This window comes from Ambystoma mexicanum, chromosome 10 (assembly GCF_040938575.1).
Source record: "Ambystoma mexicanum isolate Mex_15411 chromosome 10, UKY_AmexF1_1, whole genome shotgun sequence".
Taxonomy (NCBI): Eukaryota; Metazoa; Chordata; class Amphibia; order Caudata; family Ambystomatidae; genus Ambystoma; species Ambystoma mexicanum.
The window spans coordinates 1008831081-1008852190 of NC_090932.1; the positions used below are offsets into that span (position 1 = coordinate 1008831081).

Consider the following 21110-nt stretch of genomic DNA (forward strand, 5'->3'; position numbering starts at 1 on the left):
GACTGGGTCTCCCCTCTACCTGCTGCCACTGAAACGAAAAACTGATTTGTCTTTCTTAGTGGTCGGTCGAGTTCTTTCCATGTAAAACATGACTGCTCTGCGTACATCAAGTGTTTGCAGGCTTCTTTCTCCCATGTTTGAAGGGTTTTGAAAGAACGTTGGCTGTTCTATGGATTGGTTCACATGGAACTTTGAAATAAATGTAGGCGCAAACCTAGGGTGAGTGCGCAGAACCACTTTATCTCTGTGAACTGTTACAAAGGGGTCTAAAACTGAGAGCACTTGTAGTTCACTTACTCTTCTAATGAAAGTAATAGCTATTAAAAAGGCAGTCTTATAGGTGAGATCTATAAGACTCGCTCTATGCATGGGCTCGAAAGAAGTCTAGTCAACACCACATTTAGGTCCCATCCGGGAGCCGGGTTAGAAATGGGAGGGTGAATTCTCTTTACTCCGTCCATGAAAGCCTTAATAACTGGTATCTTCCACCACAACACCTTTTGTTGTGACGTAGTGTAGGCTGTAAGAGCAGCCAAGTGAACTTTTAGAGTTAAAGACTAGGCCTGAGTCAAGTAAATGAGTCGGGTACAAAACAATATGTGAGGGAGAGCAGTCAATAGGGTTGATGCTTTTAGAGTTGCACCAGATGACTAATTGCTTCCACTTACTGGAATAGCAATATCAAGTGTTTTATGTCCATACATCTCTGAGGGAGTTGCAGGTGCCCAAACTATGAATTCAGGAACCAGGCCGCTAAGTTCAATGTCTGCGGGGATGGGTGAAGAGTCTCCCCTTTGTCTTGCGACAACATGTTGTACGGGCAAGGCAGCTTCATTGGAGGAGATAGAGACAACTCCATCAAATGAGCAAGCCAGGGTTGTCGAGCCCACATTTTGGCCACCAATATCATCGTGACTGGTTCCTGGTGCATGTTTTGCACTATCTTGTTGAGTAGGGGAGTCGGGCGGGGGGGGGAGGAGGAAGCGTAAACAAATTTCCCTGACCAGGTTATCCGAGTCCGTTGCCCTTGGAACGGTTCTGGGGGTACCTGGAGGTGTAATCTTGGCATTGAGCATTCTCCAGAGTTGCGAACAAGACGATCTCTGGGAAGCCCCAGTCTGCAAAAACATTGGAGACGAGGTCTTTGTGTAATCGCCATTCGTACTCCATTGGTAGTGGGAAATCTCTGTTGAGTACATCTGCCAGAAGATCTAGTTCCCCTGGAACATGTGACTACAGGAACATGTGTTTGATAGCCCACTTCCAAATGTTCTGGGACAGTTTGGACAGTCCTGGAGAGCGAGTGCCCCCTTGTTTGTTTAGACAGTACATGGCCGTGGTGCGGTCTGTGAGGATCAGGACCGTCTTTCCCTGCAGTTGTGTCTGGAAAGCTTTCAGTGCTTTGAACACTGCTACTAGTTACAACAGGTTTATGTGGTTGGATGCTATGTCTGATAACTAAACTATGTGCGCTGTTTGTTGAAGCAGGTGAGCTCCTCACCCTGTAGTTCGAGTGGCCTCCACTGCGGTGGTGGTGAAGGATTTTCCCTTCAAGAGGTTGTCCCTTCACCACCGTAGCGAGAGAACAATGGCTGGCGAGACGACCACTAGATCGTCCTATTGTCCGCTGGCCTGACACCACTGGCTGTTGAGCCACTTCAGCATTGGAGCATGTGCAAGCGAGCGTGAGGAACCAAGTAAATACATGATGCCATCATTCCCAACATTCGCATAGCCTTGCGTACCATCAATGCTCGACTGGCTACATATTGAGGGATCTGAAACAGCATGTTTTAGACCCTCTCGGAGGGGTAACGAGGATGTCCTTTGTTCGAATTAGAGCCCCTAGGAACTGCTTGACCTGACTGAGGTCTAGGCTGGATTTCTTCTCATTGATAGAGAATCCCAGACTGAATAAAAGATCATCGTTCTTTGGGTATTTGACAGACAGGTTTGGTAAGAGGCTCATAACAGAGCCAGTCGTCGAGGTAAGGATAGACCGGGATGGATTGCCTGTGCAGGTGTGCTGCTGCCACTGCTAGTACCTTTGTAAATACCCTTGGTGCGGATGCTATGCCGAAGGGTAGTACTGTGAATTGATCGTGTTCGTCTTGCATCATGAACCTAAGGTATTTTTCTGTTCGCCAGCAACATTGAAACATGAAAGTATGCATCTTTCATGTCCAGTGTTGCATGTAATCCCCTGTGAGAGCAGGGGAATTACTTCCTGTAGAGTGACCATGCAGAACATTTGTGGCTTTACAAATTTGTTTGCTGGGCGCAGATCTAATACAGGGCGCATTGTGAGATCCTTTTTGGGTTCAAGGAAGTACACTGAATAGATACCTTTGTTTACCTGTGAAAGAGGTATGACCTCTATGAGTCCTTTCTCTTGTAGTGTCTCGACTTCCTGAAGGAGGATATGCAGATGGTCTGGCGTCAGTCTTGCGCGTGGAGGTCTGAACGTTGGGGACCGGCTAAATTCTATACAGTACCCATGGGCCATGTTCTTTAGCACCCACTGGTCTGTAGTTATCCCCTCCCATGACTGAAGGAATGTTGTTAACCGGCCCCTGACCGGGGAGGCATTGGAGGGGACCTGAATCTTTGGGTCATTTTGAACCTGAGGCCGGGGAGCATCTGGGGGTATGGTTCCAGCCCCGTCCTTTCCCACGACGCTGACCTCTTTGGGGATACAGGGTGGTGTATCCACTGGTTCCCTGTGGAGAGGACCAATTGTTTCCTGAGGTGTACTGTTGTTGAGGGAAGCCTTGGCCACGAAAAAAGCATCTGGGCCCAGATCCTCGTCTTGTGGAGGGTCTTTGTGTAATTTGGTCTAGCCTTTTCAGGGTGTCATGCTCCTTTTTTTGCGGTCTGGAGGGCCTCGTCGACCGCTCTTCTAAATAGGTTGGATTCTTCCAAGGGCTTATTAATAACGACGCTTGCGTTTCTGGCTTGAACCCAGAGTTTCTAAGCCACACGTGTCTCTTTAGGCGGGTGCCCAGAGCCAAAGATCAACCCGCTGTCTCTGCGGAATCCAAAGTGTTCTTAAGTATAATTTGGTTTACTTGTCTGCCCTTGGTTACCGCGGCCAGGAGACGAGTCTGTAGCGGTTCAGGAACCTCCTGTAGGCCTTCCTGTAACAAGGCCCACTGAGCGTCCACGTAGCTGGCTAACAAGGTGGTATTGTGAGCGATGCGTGTAGAAAAAGCTACTGCGGCTGTGACCCTAGGGCGAAGAGCCTTTTACACACTTTGCCAGGGGGTACCTCGTCGGTTGACAGAGGAATCCCTACCCTTTTCCATCAGATCAGAGGGGGAAATCTGAAAAAGATTTTCTATCCTCGGATTAACCGCTCTTGTGAGTGCAGGTGTTGAAAACGAGGGAGCCAGATGCGTCTTAATCGAGTTGAGGAATAGCCTGGCTGACCGGTGGCTTCTCTTTAAGAATATCCTCCACAAAGTTAGCTTCAGGGACAGCTTCATCGGTGGCGATTTTTAAATATTCTGCTGCTTTGTGCAACATGGCGTTAAATGTCATTTGATTGTCCACTGGTGAGGGCTGTCTAGTGGGAGTAGTCGGGCGAGGGGGGGGGGGGGGGGGGAATCCAAACACAGGGCAACAGAATCTGGTGAAGGATTTGGAGACTGCCAAGGCCGAGGGTCACCCACATCCGGGTTTTCCCCCCTACCCCTCTATGGGGTCATGCATATCGTCAGGATCGATAAAATGATCTTCATCCTGAGTGTCTGCAGGAACCTCCTCCTCAGTGAGGTCGTAGGTGTACACATCCTCCTCCTGCAAGGGGTCAAAGAGTCTTGGAAATTTAGCAACAGGGTCGAAAGGGCTTTCTTCCCGTGGTCTTTTGGGGGTGGATTGCTCAAAGCGGGAAACAAACCTGTCGAGCCTTTTCATACAATTTTCAAATTTTTCCCTAGTCCAAACAGAAGACCCAGAGGGGTCTAGAGGTGGAAAGGGCTCCTGTAAACGATCCTCTGCCGTCAAACGTCGAGATTATTGTCTCAGCGCTGAAGAAATACCTTCCTCACCTTCCGAAAACTCCTCCCGGGGGACCGACTGAGGTGGCGTTTCCCTGTGCCTCTCCTTCGGCTTGGCGGAGGATTCCGGTATTGCCCTTATGCCATCTTTGGATTTTGACGGAACATTGGCCTTTTCCGTAGGCCTCTGTGAATCCCTTGACTGCCACCTAGGAGCGGCAGCCAAAACAATTCTCGCAATGCTTTCGGCAATGTCCTCTGCAGACGGGAGGCACGTTGCCTCGGCCTGCGGTTGTGAAGTTTTCAGCGGAGCAGGGGGCTCGTCTCTGAAGGCTGCCTTCTTACAATGAGCCTCGACAGAACTTGGAATATTAGAAGTAGCGCCCTTCATTTTCGAGGGCCCGGTCGCTAGGCGCATATGCGGCTGCAGAGAGGGCTGCCGATCGTGACGGTTGGTGGGTACGGCCGGAACCGCTGCTGTACCCGTTGGCGCTGAGGTCTTTTTCGACTTAGTGCAAATCACTAAATTGTGTGCTTAGTGATTTGCAAATGTTTGTCTTTGTCACTGGGGTGTATATTCCCCATAGCAGTGCCTGAGCCGTGCCTGGCAGGGCCGGGGACAGACTATGCAGAGCGGGAGCGCTCCGTCGAAAGGTCAACAACCTCCGGGCCAGAGGTATGTTTGTCACTATTGCAGTCGTCACACTTAGTGGTTTCGGCAGTGGGATATGACTCGGCCTTTGACATCCCGTAGGCTGCCCACCGCTTGACACAGCAGTCCTTCACTGTTTTAGGACGGAGGAGCTTGCAAACTGCACAACCTTCTTCGTTGCGATCGAGGGGCAAGCAACGGTTACACAATCGATGCTTATCTCTCCAAGGAAATTTGCCCTTGCAAATGAGGCAAAACCTAAATGGAGTCCTCTCCATAGCTGAGGATAGGGAAAGTGACGAAGACCAAAGAGGAAAGAGAAAGGCATCCTCAGATTGTACAGAAATGTCCACCCCAACCCCGCTCTCCCTACTGTGTAGGAATGGCTGGAAGGGCCAGCCACGTGGTCGGCAGCGCCGACTGGATCACTGTCGGTCGAGGGTCTGATGGAGGTTTCGGGGGAGATCTGGAACAGCCATCAAAAGGAAGGACGGTTAGGGTGATCTCAAATATTTATTATAAACTATTTGACCAAAGGTCGATGGGACAATTGGCAATGTCTCAGACGAGCTCCGCTTAAGGCGACCAGTATGTTGAGTGGAAAAAAACATTCTGAGGGACCTCTATGCGTGAGGGATTTTGGGTACACTACACATCACAAAAGGGATGGTGTTACAGGCACACCCATGTCGACGTCCCCTTTCGATTCCCGGGGCCTTGACCGGCGGGAATGATCAAAACAGTCCTTTGAGGAACTCCTTGACTAGATGTGGGACCAAAGAGAAAAGAGAAAACTATCCTGGTGACTTGGTGTAGCAGGAGATCGCCGCCAGATGCACTTTGGTAGAGGTGTGCGCCAGCCCCGCCTTGGCCAAGGACAACAAGTACGGAAGAACATGCAGAGCTGAGACCCTTAGAGGGTTGATCTTCTTCATCCAGCACCATGTTGTGAAACGTTTCCACTTGTGCCCATAGCACTGAGGAATTGACAACATTCTGGACCTGGTAAGGGCCTCCCTGCAGTCCGCCGGCAGCTCATACCCTCCAAACTCTAAGGCTGCAGGAGCCAAGCCTTCAGGTTCAGCGATCCTGGTTCGTGATGTAGGATTGCGCCTCCTTTGGCGAGCAGATCCGCGACCACCGGCAGATTGACTGGGTGCGACAATGACAGGCTGAGAAGATCCGGGTGCCAAATCTGCCTCAGCCACGCTGGGGCGACGAGGATCATCCTCCATCGGCACCATTTGACTTAATTGATGACTCGCAGCAGGAGAGGCAACGAGGGGGAAACGCATACAGGAACAGGCCTTCCCACGGGAAGGAAACCTCGTCGCTCCTCGGCTGGTGGAACCTGCTGGCGAAGCTCTGGCATTTGATATTCGTCGCTGTTGCTAACAGATCGATCTGGGGTCCGCCCCATTTGAGGAAGAGGCTGTCCATTTGATCCTGTCGAGGTTCACACTCATGGCAAGAGCACAGCTCCCTGCTGAGGGAGTCTGCGATGGTGTTCTTGACTTCCACCAGGCGAAAAGGAACGAGGAACATGTCTTGGGCGACGGCCCAGTGCCACAAGTCCTGCGCCTCTCTGGAGAGCACCAGGGATCTGGTACCCTCCTGCTTCCCCGATGTAGAACATCATGGTGGTATTGTCCGTGAAGACCCTCACCACCTTGCCCTTCAGGGACAGAAGGGAACAACTTAGCCCAGAACACTGCCCACAGCTTCAGGACATTGATGTGGAGATCCCTCTCCTCTGGTAGCCACAGGCCTCTGGCGTGGAGACGTCCAGTGTTGGCTCCCCAGCCGTCCAGGGAAGTGTCTGTGGTGACTGTCCCCTATGGGAGGCTCTGGAAATCCGAGCCCCCGGCCATGTTGGAGCGCACGCCCCACCATCTCATCACTCGACGGAACCCCTTGTCGAGAACCATCTTGTCTGCAAAGCTTCCAGACACCTGGATCCACTGAGCATCCAGTAATTCCTGAAGGGGTTGCATCCGAAACCTGCAGAGTCGGATCAGGTAAATGCACAACAATATCATGCTGAACAGCGACTTGATGGTCCGCACTTTGGCAGCCTTCAGTGCCAACAGCCATTGAACCTTGCCCAGCATGGCCGCTATCATTTCTTCCGAGGGGGCCGTCAGGCAGGAGACCGTGTTGAGCCTGGCCCCCAGGAATCGCACGTTCTGCGATGGTATCAAGCAGGATTTTGGATAGTTGACAGAGAACCCCCAGATCCACCAGCAGCCGGATGGTCATCTCCGTGTGTCCGACAGCTACCTCCCTGGACTTGGCGCGGATGAACCAGTCGTCGAGGTATGGGTACACATATATACCTTGTAGACGCAGATGGGCCGCCACTGGTGCCAGGCACTTCGTGAACACCCTGGGTGCTGATTTCAGTCCAAAGTGAAGGGCCTGGAACTGATAGTGCCTTCCCTGCGCCACGAAGCGCAGGAACGTCCAATGCTTCTCCTGAATGGCGACGGGGAAGTACGAGTCCACCATATCCAGCAACGACAATAAGTGTCCTTTTCTCCAGTTGGCCGAGCATGTGCTGCAACGTGACCATCCTGAATTTTAGGGACTTGAGCGATTTGTTGAGGCGCTGCAGGTCTAGAATGGGCCTCAGGCACCCAATCTTTACCAAGAAGTATCTGGAGTAGACTCCAGAGTCCCGGAGTCACTTTGGAACAAGCTCTATCGCCCCCTTTTTTTGCATGGTGCATACTCGAACCAGCAGCATAGCTTCCTTGCGTTGTTGTTCCGGGAGAGGTTCCAACAGTGGGACCAACCCGTGCCACATCTCCCCGTCATACCTGGCCATAATGGCCAAAGTATTCGCTGCCTTCACTGTCGTCGCGCCCACCATGAAGACTACTTCCCAAAAGCATCTTGTTTTTTGGCCTCACTGTCCAGTGGCGTTTCACACTTGTGTTGGCTCCTCACCTTCCGACTATCCGCTGCCAAAACCACCGACTCCGGCGTGGTTTGAGACATGAGGCACTTGGGGGTCGAATCAGGAGCCTTAAACTTCTTCTCCAGATGTCCCTTCACAGCTGGTTCTGAAAAAGGATGGTGCATCGCGCGCAGGCCCTCCTGCCACACATGGTGCAAAACGGGGCCCCGAAAAGACTGCCTTCTGTCGCTTCCCCATGTGGTCGAAAAGAAAAAACAGTCTTTTCGCTCCACCTCAGGAGCCAGGCCAAATTCTTGGCACGCCTTCGCCATCATAGCATAAAACTCCCCAATATCGGTGGAGACAGCTGAGCAGGGCTGCTAAGCGGTTCAACCTCTGGGTCTGTATCCAACGTATCATCTCTCCTGGGCGAAAAGGACACTGTCGACAACGTGTCACAAGGCCTCCTTTCCTGATCCAAATCGACCAGCTCTCCTTCCTCTGGATGACTTCTGGGAAGGCCCAACCGCACCGGTGATGGCAACGTCAGCCGCACCAGAGGCAAATTCCTGGGGAGATGCGGGCGAGGGGCCTCAACAGGCACACTAAGCACCACTGGAGGCAACTGGCTCGGAACTGCTGGAAGTCGTGCATCCATTTGTCCCAACAGTGACTGGAGCGTACTTAACACCTGCATAGACAGCAGAGCGTGAGGGTTTACCAATGGGTTCAGGGGTGACCCAGCCCCACTCGACGTAGATGGACCTGCCTCCTGCAGACCCAGCGCCGATGGATGGAAACCTGGTTCATGCTCCTCCTCCGGACCCAAGGACACTGAATATGAAGCCGGATCCTGTTGGAGAATGTCCACCGGGAACAATAGCCCGAAGCCAGCCCCAGACTGCCATGGATTTCCTGTCGGCAACAAACCACCATCTGCCTGAAGCTGCGTTGTCGGCAGGAATTGAGGACCACTGACAGTCACAGCCATGGACGGAGCCGATGACACCCCCGTCGACGAAGGTAGTGAGGATTGTACCACAATCAAAGACAACAGAACCTCCGTCGATGACCTCGTCGACGAGGCCTCCACCGTCCTGGCTTTCTCCGGCAACAGCGGCCACGTGGTTGAAGTGCCAGAACGCTGCTTGGACAAGTCTCAGCTGGAAGAGGAACTATGCCGGTCCTTAGACGATGAGTGTTTCGAAGGGGACTCTCACCTTGTCCCCCAACACGGACTTATGCACAGACTTCTCAGGCCATCAATCTACCCATTGGACTGGCCGTTTTTGCCGACCTGGAGAGTGAAGAGCTACTTGCACCTCTAGACCGATGTGACTTGGATTCAGAGGAACCACCTTTCCCCACCTCTGAGCGTTGCTTCTTGGCAGGGGGTTCTGCAGACATCGCCCTCCACTGCGTAAACGTCTTCACCACCAGTGCAAAGTACTTGCTTCCCCGGGAATGAAAACTACAAACCCGGTTAAGTGCCCTTGTTAAGCCACGCCATCAGCTGGCAGTTGCGGTCTTTCAGCGTTTTCTGAGAAACGCTACGACAGATCTCACAGGCATCCGCCGAATGATTGGGGTAAAGGCAATACAGGCAATCCGCAAGACCTTCTTTAGGCCACAGGTAGCACAAGGCCTAGACAGCGATTTTTTCTGGCCCACAGATGACATACTGGCCAATAGTACGAAAAGCATGTGTAGAACATCAAGAGTAGACAGAAGGTGATCCCAACTGTTGGGAGACAGTTGAAAACTGAAAGGAAGCTATTTATACCGAACATCCTATTGGGTAGCCTGAAGCACCCAAAAAGGACGTTGATAGGACACTAACGTGTCGAAAAAACACTAGATTAAAGTTACCCAGGGTTCCGAGCCTGATCATGAGAAATATTCACAGCATGCGAATCCATGAAAGATCCAATGCTGGAGAAAAATTAAATGAAATATTAATGCCAAACATTGCCCTAGTTATTGAAGTCACCGCAGGGTGTAGGAATTGTGTGTGAGGCATTCCAAAAGGGTTTCTACTTGCTTATCTTAAATTTGAGGAAGTGTTATGAAGTGTATTTTTATTGTTGCCCTTTTTAAATAGGGCCCATTTAAAACCTACTGTCAAATAACAATTTTACTAGAAAACCTTGTGTAAGTGTTATTTGGATACTTGTAATTGTGAATCTCAGGGTTACATCTCTACAGCTCACATTTACCCCTCTTGAGATAAGTCTGGCTGCTCAGTCACTCTCAACTTGTGTAGTACAGACCTATACCAATAGGTGGGTTACCTATTACCAAGAGGACAAGGCTGGTGTAGTATCCCACAGGTTCACATCAGATGTTGCCTAACACTTCCATAAAATGGTGGCTTTCACTAGCCACGACGACGGAGGAAGACACGTGTTAGGCAAAGTTTGAATGCAGTACCCGCTGGGAAACTACAAACAACTATGACTACAGGTATACGCAACCCAACCTTTGGTATAAGTTTGTACTACACAGTTTTGTTAGCGTGTTGAGCAGCCAGGCTTATCTCAAGAGGGGAAATGTGAGCTGCAGTGGAGTTACACAAGGATTCACAGTTATAGATATTCGAATAAACTCTTACACTCAAGGTTCCTTGCCTAAACAATTATTAATTTATCAGTCAGTTATAAAGCCTTCTTTAGAAGGGGGCAATATAGTAACATACAAATACACTTGAATACTGTACACTCTGAGTTTCTGAATCAGATAAAACCCTTTAGGGATGGCCCACAGAAACAACCTACACCCACAGGTGAACTCAGTAACAAGGGTGCTGGGGACATTAATATCCTACTGTTGGCATTTAGAACACTCTTAAAATGTTGGTAAAGGCAAAGGTTATTAGAACACAAGAAATGTACAAATATTCTTAAGCAGGGCAAAAGCTTTCAGATCGCACTTAGAAGAGTCATTCAATTCAATAGGCTAAGCCAAAGTCAATGGGCAAAAGTCTTTGTATAGGATGCAGCAATTCAGGTAAGTAAATAGAAACGTCTTTGCACAAGTTCTTAGGAGTCTTTGATAAAAAGAATTAACACATTTAAGGCCACAAGCTGATTAGACTTGTGAGTTGCAGAAGTTACAAGCACTTCCACAGTAAGAGGCAAATTCTCAGACTTGTTTTACCATACCTTGGTAAAGAAGAAAAGATGCAGCTGATGACTTCTGTTCCTGTGCAGCTCTGCAGATCTCACTGTTCAGCAACTTTACTTTCAGAGGCTGTTTCGCGTTTCAGCTCCTTGCGGTACAGCAAATAACTGGCTGTCAATGTGGACTTCCCTTGCTTCTGTGGTCCCGCTTCATCAGTCATGCTTCGAGGGAGTCTGGAGGATCTTCCAAAAGCTTTAGGCCAGCAGCTTAAAAGTAAGGCACACAGTCTGTCTGGTGTCCCTCTCCCTGGCTATACGGTTCCTGCAGCAACTCTGAAGAAATTCAACCAGCTCTGAGATGGGTGTCCAGATGGCTTACTTTGGAGTTTATTGGTCCCACCAACGCAAAGGGAGAAGTTGTCCTTGCAGGGGCTTCTCTGTCGATGCGAACTAGGCAAGTAGTCACTGCAGCAGGGCTTCACCGGGCAAACCAACAGACCAGGAGTTGCAACAGACGCCCTCTTCAAGCTCTTCTTCGGTTCCTTCGTCCAGTGGTCGACTCAGCCTTCCAAGCCAAAAGACTCGCCTTTTATTCAGTTCTCTCCCATTAATTCCAGCCTAGCTGTTACTCACCCAGCAGGGTGGCTGTCCTTGCCGGACAGTCAGCCAGCCAGTCACCACAGAGTGCATTTGGGACTCCTAGGAGACTAAGCACAGGGAGTTTCAGGCACCTCCCTCACTACCTGCCTACCCCAGACACTCGGTGCCAGAGGCTGGTTTCTCTCAGAAAACCCGCCGAAGGCGAAATGAATAAAGAGACCAAACCTGGTTTGGCGCGCAGAGAAACTCTCTAGAAGGACCTTTCTACAAAGACCTGGTGAAAAAAAACTGCACCATTTTAGCAAAGATGGCTGTGTGCCATTGCAAACCAATGTAGTTCAAAACGAAACCACTGCCACCAGCAAGTTTAGAATTGAGGAAAGGGTAACATAAAAGATGTTACATGAGCATTTATACACAGGGGATACCAAGTAACCCCTCCAGCACTATTGTAAAATAGCATTGTACTTGCTAGATCCCAGCGCAACCTAAGTGAAGTCAATTTCACTTTACTGCTCTAGGAAACAGTAGAAGGTATTTAAACCTTGGGAAATCTGGAAGACTTCCCCGTGGCACTGCACTGAAGGTGCAGTGTGACAATTGTAAAAGAGGATGCCTCTGGAGTTGGTTAGACTCCATAACCAAAAGAACCGTGCATAAAATCACATTAAAATACACGAGAGAGTGGGGAAAAAGGGTCACTGTCCAGGTTAAAAAAAAATCAAGTCCTCAAAATCCAGCAAAGTTGCTAGGGTTCTCTAAGGTGGAGGGAATTAGCACATTTTTGAGAATTTTCCCTAGCAGTTCCCCATCTTTCGGAACCCTGAGTCCACAATGTCCAGGGCCACGGTGATTGCATGGTCCAATGCCATCTCACTCTCTTGGAGGATCTCAAGCGCCTCGACCAGTTTGTCACCAGGGAGAAATTCCAGCAGCGGGGCCATCTTACACCACAGCTCCCCATCTTATCTGGCCAGGAACGCAAGTGCATTCGCTTCCTTGACTGTCGTCACCGCCGAGTCGATCACTTTTCTACCCACAGCGTCCCACTTTTTCCCCTCGCTGTACAGGAAACCAGAGGCTGAAGATGAGGGATTAGAAGACTTCTTCCTTGCAGCCGCACAGACCACCGAGTCTGGGGAGAGCTGCGACCATAGGCACTTGGGTGTGGACTCTGGCACCCAGTACTTTTCCAACCTGACCTTCGTCGACGGGGCCGAGGCCCCGTTTCTTATCAGCGCCAGGCCCTCATCCCAAACGCCATCCAGGAGAGGCACCGCCAGAATGGTCTTCCTCTCGGCCTAGTAAAGGAAACCCAACTTTTTGGTCTCCTCTGGCGTCAGCTGGAAGAGCTGAAACGCGCGGGAGACCATGGCGTGGAAAGACCCAACTTCGTCCGGGGGTAAGCCTTTGGAGGCGGAGAAAGGCTGCAGTCGCAGCACCCACATCGTCGTTTTCGGCGTAGTCAATTCTCCACATCCTACAGGACCTTGTGAACGGACACCATGTCCACCTCGTCCGAGGAAGAAATATCCGTGCCCTGGAGCACAGTTGAGGCCTACACTCCCCGTTACCCAGCCTTTTTGCATCCTTAGGGGTCGGTCTTGTGCTTAGGGATGGCATACTCTTCTCCGGCGTTTTCTCCACTGGCTTGGCCGAGGCCTCCCGCCTCGGGGGAGAGCCACTCTGGGCGCCATCGGGATCATCTGGACCGGGTCAGCCTCTTTCACCAAGAGGGTGGCCGGCACCAGCTCGATCGTCGAGGATGACTTCGCCTGAACCACCTGGGCCTTCAGGGGCAGGTCAGACACCTTTTCCTGTGCCTTGGTCTTCTCCCGCAGCTTTCTTGGGTTAGCCAATTTCTTTGAGGAGGACCTGGAGCAATGACTGGAGATGGAAGCAGACTGAAGATGAGCACACCCTGCCAGTCGCGGGACCTGGTTGCACAGTGACCCCGACGGAAACAGACTTGCGGTGCTTGGCCTGGTCTTGGGCACCCACGGATGGAGCGCCCTCAAAGGACTTAGAAGCCAGCTGGACGGACTGGTCAGTCCTGGGCGAGGTATGCCCTTTCTTGCCACACGGGGTAGAGGCCTTGGTGTTTTGCCATGCCGTCAACTGCTGTTTTGATCCTTGACGGTGCGCTTGGAAAACCAAGGCAGATTTCACAATCCGCTTCCCTATGGTCCAGATGGAGACAGAGGCACTGGGAGGGTTTGTCCTCCAAGAACACGTTCCTCAATCCGCAGCTGGAGCAGAGCTTGAAGAGGGAGCCTCCCTCCTTCTCCGACATGGTCCGGCGTGCGGTGTAGGCCCAATGCCTTCTGGAATCTTTGATGAAACTCAATGATCCTTGTGAAAGACACCAACAAACGGATCCGTGCTTGCCAGGCAAAGGAGCTAAAGAGCACACAGGTTCTATTTGACAAAAATGAGAACTTTTTATCGAAAAAGCACAAAAAGTGGAAAAGCTCTGAAGAAAAAATGAGGATTACCAACACTTGAACGTGCAGTAAAAACCTGAAGAGGTCTGCCAGAGGACGGGTTTAGGGAGAAGGCAGTCATTGGCTGGGGGCAGTATGACCGAGAACTAAGTAAATGATTTTAAGGAGAAAGACATTTTGTAAGTGAAAATGTTTTTTCTTTTACCGAGGATTCCCGGCCTGACAGGGAATATTCAGGAGCATGTGAATCCATGCCAGACCCCATGCAGGAGAAACACAATCATAAAAACCAACTCAATTCCTATGGTATGCAAATCAAGTTATCACATTTAGCGGAGCAAGAAGCAAGTCAAGATGAGTCAAACCTAAGGTTATACATTCAGGAACACATGCATTACTCTCCGTAATAGCATTTCAGATGGTTATATCTGCTTAGATTCACATGCTGTGCAAATGGTACGACATCCAGTGGTAACCGCAGAGTATTGCATCTCGTCTTTCGAGGATCATAAGGGGACGTTGACATGGGCGTGCCTGTAGCACTATCCCTAATGTGACGTGTAGTGTACCCAAGATACCTCACGCGTTGCGGTTCCTCTGATTGTATTTTTTCTGCCATGAGGCAGGCTAATGACTATTTGTGAGCGAGTACATAAAAGAGAGAAAGTAGTAAGACGTCTATGTTCCTTCCACCCGAGCGGGGAGGAAGGGTGGGCGAATGTGAATCTAAGCAGATACAACCATCAGAAATGCTATTACCGAGAGTAATGCATGTCTTCAGATGCTTGTTAATCTGCTTAGAATCACATGCTGTGCATAGACTAGCCAGCAGTACCCGGAGTTGGAGGTGGGTTGTGAGAAGGAACAGTAGTGAAAAGATGTCTTAGTACTGCTTGTCCCACCGGTGAATCAGACCTAGAATGAGCGTCTCGGCAATAGTGTTCTGTAAAGGTGTGTACAGAACTCCAGGTTGCTGCTTTGGGAATGGACTCGAGAGGAGCATTTGCAATGAAACCTATGGAAGCCCCAGTGCCTCGAGTAGAATGTGCTCTAGGCTTGAAGGGCAGTTTTCTCTTAGCAAGAGAGAGAAAGTGTGATGCATTTTACAATCCACCTTGAGATGGCTGATTTAGAGACAGGATCCCCTTCTCTACCAGCTGCCACTGAAACGAAAAACTGGTTCGTCCTTCATAGTGGTTTTGTTCTTTCCAGGTAGTACATGACTGCCCTGCGCACATCTAGTGTGTGTAGGCTTCTTTCGGCCACGTTAGTGGGGTTCTGGCAGAAAGTAGGCAGTTCTATTGATTGGTTCAAATGGAACTTGGAAATAAATGTAGGCACAAATCGAGGGCGAGTGCACAGAGCCACCTTATCTCTGAACTGTAACAAAAGGGTCTGGAAATGAAAAGGCCTGAAGTTCACTAGCCCTTCTTAAAGTAGTAATAGCCACTAGGAAGGCTGTTTTATAGGTAAGATCCTTGAGACTTGCCTTATGCATAGGCTCAAAGGGGGACCCTATGGGTCTAGTCAATACCACATTTAGGTTCCATCCGGGAGCCGGGTTAGAAATGGGGGGATGAATTCTTTTAACCCCTTCCATGAAAGCCTTAATAACTGGTATCTTCCAACACGACACCTTCTGTTGTGACGTAGTGTAGGCTGAGAGAACAGCTAAGTGAACCTTCAGGGAATTGAAAACCAGGCCCTAGTGAGTGAGTCAGGTACAAGACAATGTGAGGAGAGCAGTCAATGGGATTGATGCCCTTGGCATTACACCAGATAACGAAGCGCTTCCATTTACTGGAGTAGCCGTATCGGGTGTTAGGTTTTCTTTCCTCCCTAAGTATGTCCATGCATCTCTGAGGAAGTTATAGGTGTCCAAACTCGACCTCAGGAGCCAGGCCGCTAAATTCAGGGTTTGCGGGCATGGGTGAAGCGTTTCTCCATTATCCTGAGATTGCATGGTGTACGGTCAAGGCAGTCTCATAGGAGGAGAGAGGGACATCTCCATCAGATGAGAGAACCAGGGTTGGCGGGCCCACCAATATCATGGTGACTGGTTCCTGGTGCATCTTGTACACGATCTTGTTGAGTAGGGGAGTCGGGGGGGGGGGGGGACGGGAGGGGGAGGGTAAACAAATTTCCCTGACCATGTTAACCAGACACCATGCTCCTTGGAGCGGTTCTGGGGGTACCTGGAGGCGTAATCTAGGCATTGGGCGTTCTCCAGAGTTGCAAACAAGTCGATCTCTGGGAAGCCCCATAGTGCAAAAACATTGGAGACAATGTCTTTGTGTAGTCGCCATTCTTACTCTGCGGGCAGTGGGATGTCTCTGATGAGCACCTCCGCCAGAAGATTGAGTTCACCTGGAACGTGTTGGGACAACAGGAACATCCTGTGTTTGAGAGCCCATATCCAAATGTTTTGGGATAGCTTGGATAGCCCTGGGGAGGGAGTGCCCCCTTGTTTGTTCAGGTAGTACATGGCTGTGGTGTTGTGTCAAGATCAGAACCGTCTTCCCCTATAACTGTGTCTGAAAGGCTTTCAGTGCTTTGAATACAGCTAATAGCTCTAGCAGATTTATGTGGTTGGATGCCACATCTGGAACCACACTCCGTGCGTAGTCTGCTGAAGCAGGCAAGCCACCCCACCCCCACCCCCACCCTGTCAGAGGAGTCTGTCGCGAGAGTGGCTTCAACTGCGGCAGTGGTGAAGGTCTTCCCCTTCAAGAGGTTTCCCTCGACCACTACGGCAGAGAGAACAAGGGCTGGCGATATATATACCAGATGTTCCCATTGTCCGTTGGCCTGACACCACTGGCTGTTGAGCCACTCTTGCATGGGACGCAGATGCATGTGAGGAACTAAGTAAATGCAGGACGCCATCATTCTAAGTAGTCGCATGGCCTTGCGTACCGTCACTTCCCAACTGGCTACATACTGAGGGATCTGAAACTGCATGTTTTGAACCCTCTCGTTGGAGGGGGAAGACAAGGACATCCTTTGTTTGAATTAGAGCCCCTAGAAACTGTTTGACCTGACGGGGTCTAAGCTGGACTTCTTCTCGTTGATGGAGAAACCCAGACTGAATAAGAGGTCTGTAGTCTTCTGAGTGTTCAGTAGACATAGTCCATAGGATTCCCCAGTTATGAGTCAGTTGTCTAGGTAAGGGTAAACCGGGACGGATTGTCTGCGCAGGTGTGCTGCTGCCACTGCCGAAGGGGAGTATTTAGAATTGATGGTGCTTGTCCTCTATCATTAATCTTAGGTATTTTCTGTGCACTGTCAACATTGAAATATGAAAGTATGCATCTTTCATGTCCAGTGTTGCCATGTAATTCCCCTGTTTCTGCAGCGGGATTACCTCTTGTAAAGTGACCATACAAAACTTTTGAGGTTTGACAAATTAGTTCGCTGGCCGCAAGTCTAGCACAGGGCGCATGGTAAGATCCTTTCTGGGTACAAGGAAGTACACAGAATAAATACCCTTGTTTAACTCTAGAATCGGGACGACTTCTATGGCACCCTTTTCTTAAAGGATCTCCACTGATGCGCAGGTGTTCTGGAGTCAGGCGTCTTGATTTTGGTGGTAAGCAAAATTCTATGCAGTACCCGTGGGCTACGATCTTCACTACCCACTGGTCTGTTATCCCCTGCCATGCTTGAAGGAAAGATGTTAGACGCCCCCAGACTGGGGTGGCATGGGAGGGGAAGTGGATCCGAAGGTCATTTCTGACTGGAGGCTGGCAAGCCCCTAGGGGTAGAGCCTCGGCCTCTACCCTTTCCAAGCCACTGTCATCTAGGTGGATAGGTGGTGGTGGTATTGGATCCTTGCCCTGAATTGTAGTTGCTTCCAGAACTATACTGGTTTTGAAGGGAGCTGGATTGCCCATGAAAGGACCGGCGAGAGCCGCCCCCTCTCTGTTGAGGCTTCTGGGTAATCTGTTGAAGGGACTTTAGTGTCTCATGTTCCTTCTTGGCTGTTTCAAGAGTGTCGTCCACTGCCTTGCCGAACAAGTTGGTTTCTTCAACAGGCTTGTTTATCAAGGCAGCCTGTGGTCTCCGGCTTAAACCTGGAGTTCCTCAGCCAGGAATGTCGCTTGAGCAAGGTACCCTGTGCCAGGGTTCTTCCCGCTGTTTCAGCAGCGTCAAAAGTGTTCTTAAGCACATCAATTCACTTGCTTGCCTTCTGATACAATGGCGAGCAACTTAGCCCATAAAGGTTCCGGTACTTCTTGAAAGCCTTCTTGCAGTAGGTTCCACTGGACATCTGCATAGCTAGCCAACAGGGGGGTGGTATTGGCTATTCGAGTGGAAAATGCAGCAGCAGTTGTGACCCTCTTCCCCAGTGCATACAGCCTCTTTGACTCCTTATCGGGCGGTGCCTCTCCTCTAGACAGGGGTACATCCGCCCGTTTCCCAGTAGTGGTAACTACTAAAGAATCTGGAGTGGCATGGCCCTTAATGTAAGCAGGGTCGGTAGGAGAAGGGCGGAACAACTTCTCCACCCTGGGGTTCACTGCTCTGGTTTGAGCTGGTGTTAACAATGAGGGTGCCAATCTTCTCTTGATAGAGTTCAACAAAGGAATAGCCTGGCTGGCAGGAGGCTTCTCTTTGAGGATGTCCTGCACAAAATTGGAGTCCGCCAAAGCTTCTTGTGTGGCGATCTGAAAATTTTCAGCTGCCTTTTTCAAACTGGCGTTAAACACCATTTGATCGACCACAGGGGAGGCTTGGCTGACTGGGATGGAGTGGGGGAGAATCCACACACATGGCATCGGGGCCCGGGGTGGGAGTAGGGGACGCCCAAGGTTGATCCACAACCTTCCCAATTGTCCATAGGATCTGCAGGGCCATCCATATTGTAATTGTCCCTGAAGGGGGCATGATCTTGCACATAAGTTTCCACAGGGACCTCGTCATCTGTGAGGCCATAGGTATATTCCTCATGAGGATCGTCAAAGGTCAGTCGAAACTTGGCCATAGGTGTAAAGGGAAGGTCCTCCCGAGGCCTCTTGGGGGCAAACTTTACAGAATAAGAGACATATTTCTCTAGTCTGTCCATACACCCGTCAAATTTCTCCCTGGTCCACGAGGATGAACCAGGAAGGGTCCAGGGGAGGAAAGGGCTCATCTTCTCTTGAATGTCGAGATGTATCCCCTAGTGTACTGGATAAAGGCACAGGACTCTCAGAATAGTCCTTGCGGGGTTCCGGGTGCTGTGGTGTGTCCTCCGGCGCATCCTGAGGCCGTTCCGTGCGTCTTGCTGCATCTTTTGACCTTTCCTTCTGACCAACCGCTGAGGCAATCCTAGCGATGCTATCGCCGATGCTCAGGGTAATGGGGAGATGTGCCTGGCAGACCGGAGGCTGCACAGTGGATCTGGGCACCCCCGGGGACTTAGGCGGTGTCTGCGCTGACTCCTGTAGCATCTCGGCATGCGTTTTAGTGCCAGCGCCCTTTACTTTAGATTGCACAGGTGCAGGCCGCTGCTGCGGTACCGGGGAACGCTGCCGATCATGACGATCAGCGGACCACGTCAAAGCATTCGACGGGCCCGTTGGCGCTTGGAATGCTTCCACTTTGCCGCCGAAACAGAACCTTGGGTTGTGTGTTTAGTGTTTAAATCTTGTGCTTCCCTGTTGCCGGGTTTCTTCCCCATAGCATGACTTGCGCCGTGCCGGTCGGGGATGGACGCTGCAGATCGAACTCTCCGCCATCGCTCATCCCTTCATCACACTCGGCGGTTAAACTGTCAGCCTGCGACATGCCGCAGGCCACCTACCGCTTCAGGCGGCGCTCCTTAATTGTCTTAGGACGAAGGAGTCTACAAGTCGCCTCGTTGTGGTTGAGGGGAAGACAGTTGGGGCAAAATCTAAATGCAGTCTTGTCCATAGTGCAAGACAGGTACAGCGATGACAAAACCCAGTGAACAAAGAGGGTGAACGAGGAAAGGCATACTTGAAAGAATATGTCCACCTAGACCCCACTCGCCCTACTGTAAGGGCCGGCCAGAAGGCCCGGCCATGTGGACGGCAGCGCCACCGGATCAACAAGGCGTCAAAATTCCACAGCAGTCTTCTGTGTTGCAGAGGATTCAACAGTCAGTGACTTAAGGGAATAAACTACCAAAGTCGATAATTAGAACAATAACGCAATCTCTTTTTAAGAGTTCCGCATTAGGGCGACCAGTTACCTGGGCGGAAAAAAACAATCTGAGGGACGTCGACACGTGAGGGATCTTGGGTGCACTACATGTCACGTTAGGGATAGTGCTACAGGCACGCCCATGTCGACATCCCCCTTCAATCCTCGAAAGACAATATGCAATACTCTGCGGTTACGACTAGATGTCGGACCATATGCACAGCATGTGATACTAAGCAGATCAACAAACATCAGACACTAACATACTATTCTTGGGTAATAAGACCAGGTTAGATATACTTTTAGAATACAGTAAGTATTTCAAAGGTAGTTGACCCGGTCAGTCATGCAGTGCCACTCAGTTATGAAATCACCTAACAAACTAACCCTGTAACAAGTATACTCCTTGCAACATTACTTTTTAGAACTCAGTTCAGAGTTAGTAAATCAACTCAGGGTAAGGAATCTAGGCAAAACCCCAAAGAATGTACAACAGCAATCTAGAGGTGAAATCTGGAAAGATACCATTAGAGACAGCTCCAAAAAAAATAATACAAACACAAACGAGGGGCGGGAAGCACAAAGGACAGCAGCCCAAACCCTGTGTTCCAATCCATAGATCCCAGTGAAATAAGTACATACATTAGTACTCAGTATCTTGGTAATTCTCCCAAGGCAGTTTTTCGCTACGAAGTGCCAGGGCTAAATACCACCCAGAATCAGATGTGTAATGGGCCATTTCAGGCATTAGGGTGCCAGAGTAGGTTTGACCCTGCCACAATGATATATGGCAATCAAGAGAGACCAAGCTATGCAGATAGGTTCATTGAAAATCGAAATAAACAGAACAATTTCCACCACAAGAAAGACAGAATGTGAACTATGCACCTCGCCAATATAGCCAGTCCCTGCCACAGGGTGAGCATGTTCAAAGGATGGTCAAGCCACACTCCCCCACCTCTAGTGTCACAAGAATTCAGGGGAAAACAAACATAAATCAGTCTCCTGAAACGTATCAGAACAGGCCTGATCAGGGTGAGTTCAACAATTACTGGCCTAGAGCACATAGGGAGGGGTTTAGGGACATTGATAGATTCCAGTGTTTGGAGGCTCAGGTTAAAATGTCTGAACAAATAGGGAAATTGTTTGCAGTACAAAGACAACAGCCAAATGAAAGTGCAGAGTATCACAGGAGTGATCTTGCACGGGGTGACATCAAGTGACCAGTCATACTTGCCATGATAAGAACAC

At 50.1% G+C, this 21110-nt stretch overlaps 1 protein-coding gene across 1 annotated transcript in view; it reads right to left on the reverse strand.

Moving 5' to 3' along the window:
* PSMD2 (proteasome 26S subunit ubiquitin receptor, non-ATPase 2) overlaps positions 1–21110 on the reverse strand; it is a 674802-nt gene that overhangs the window by 218052 nt on the left and 435640 nt on the right. The gene's annotated exons all lie outside the window — the stretch shown is intronic.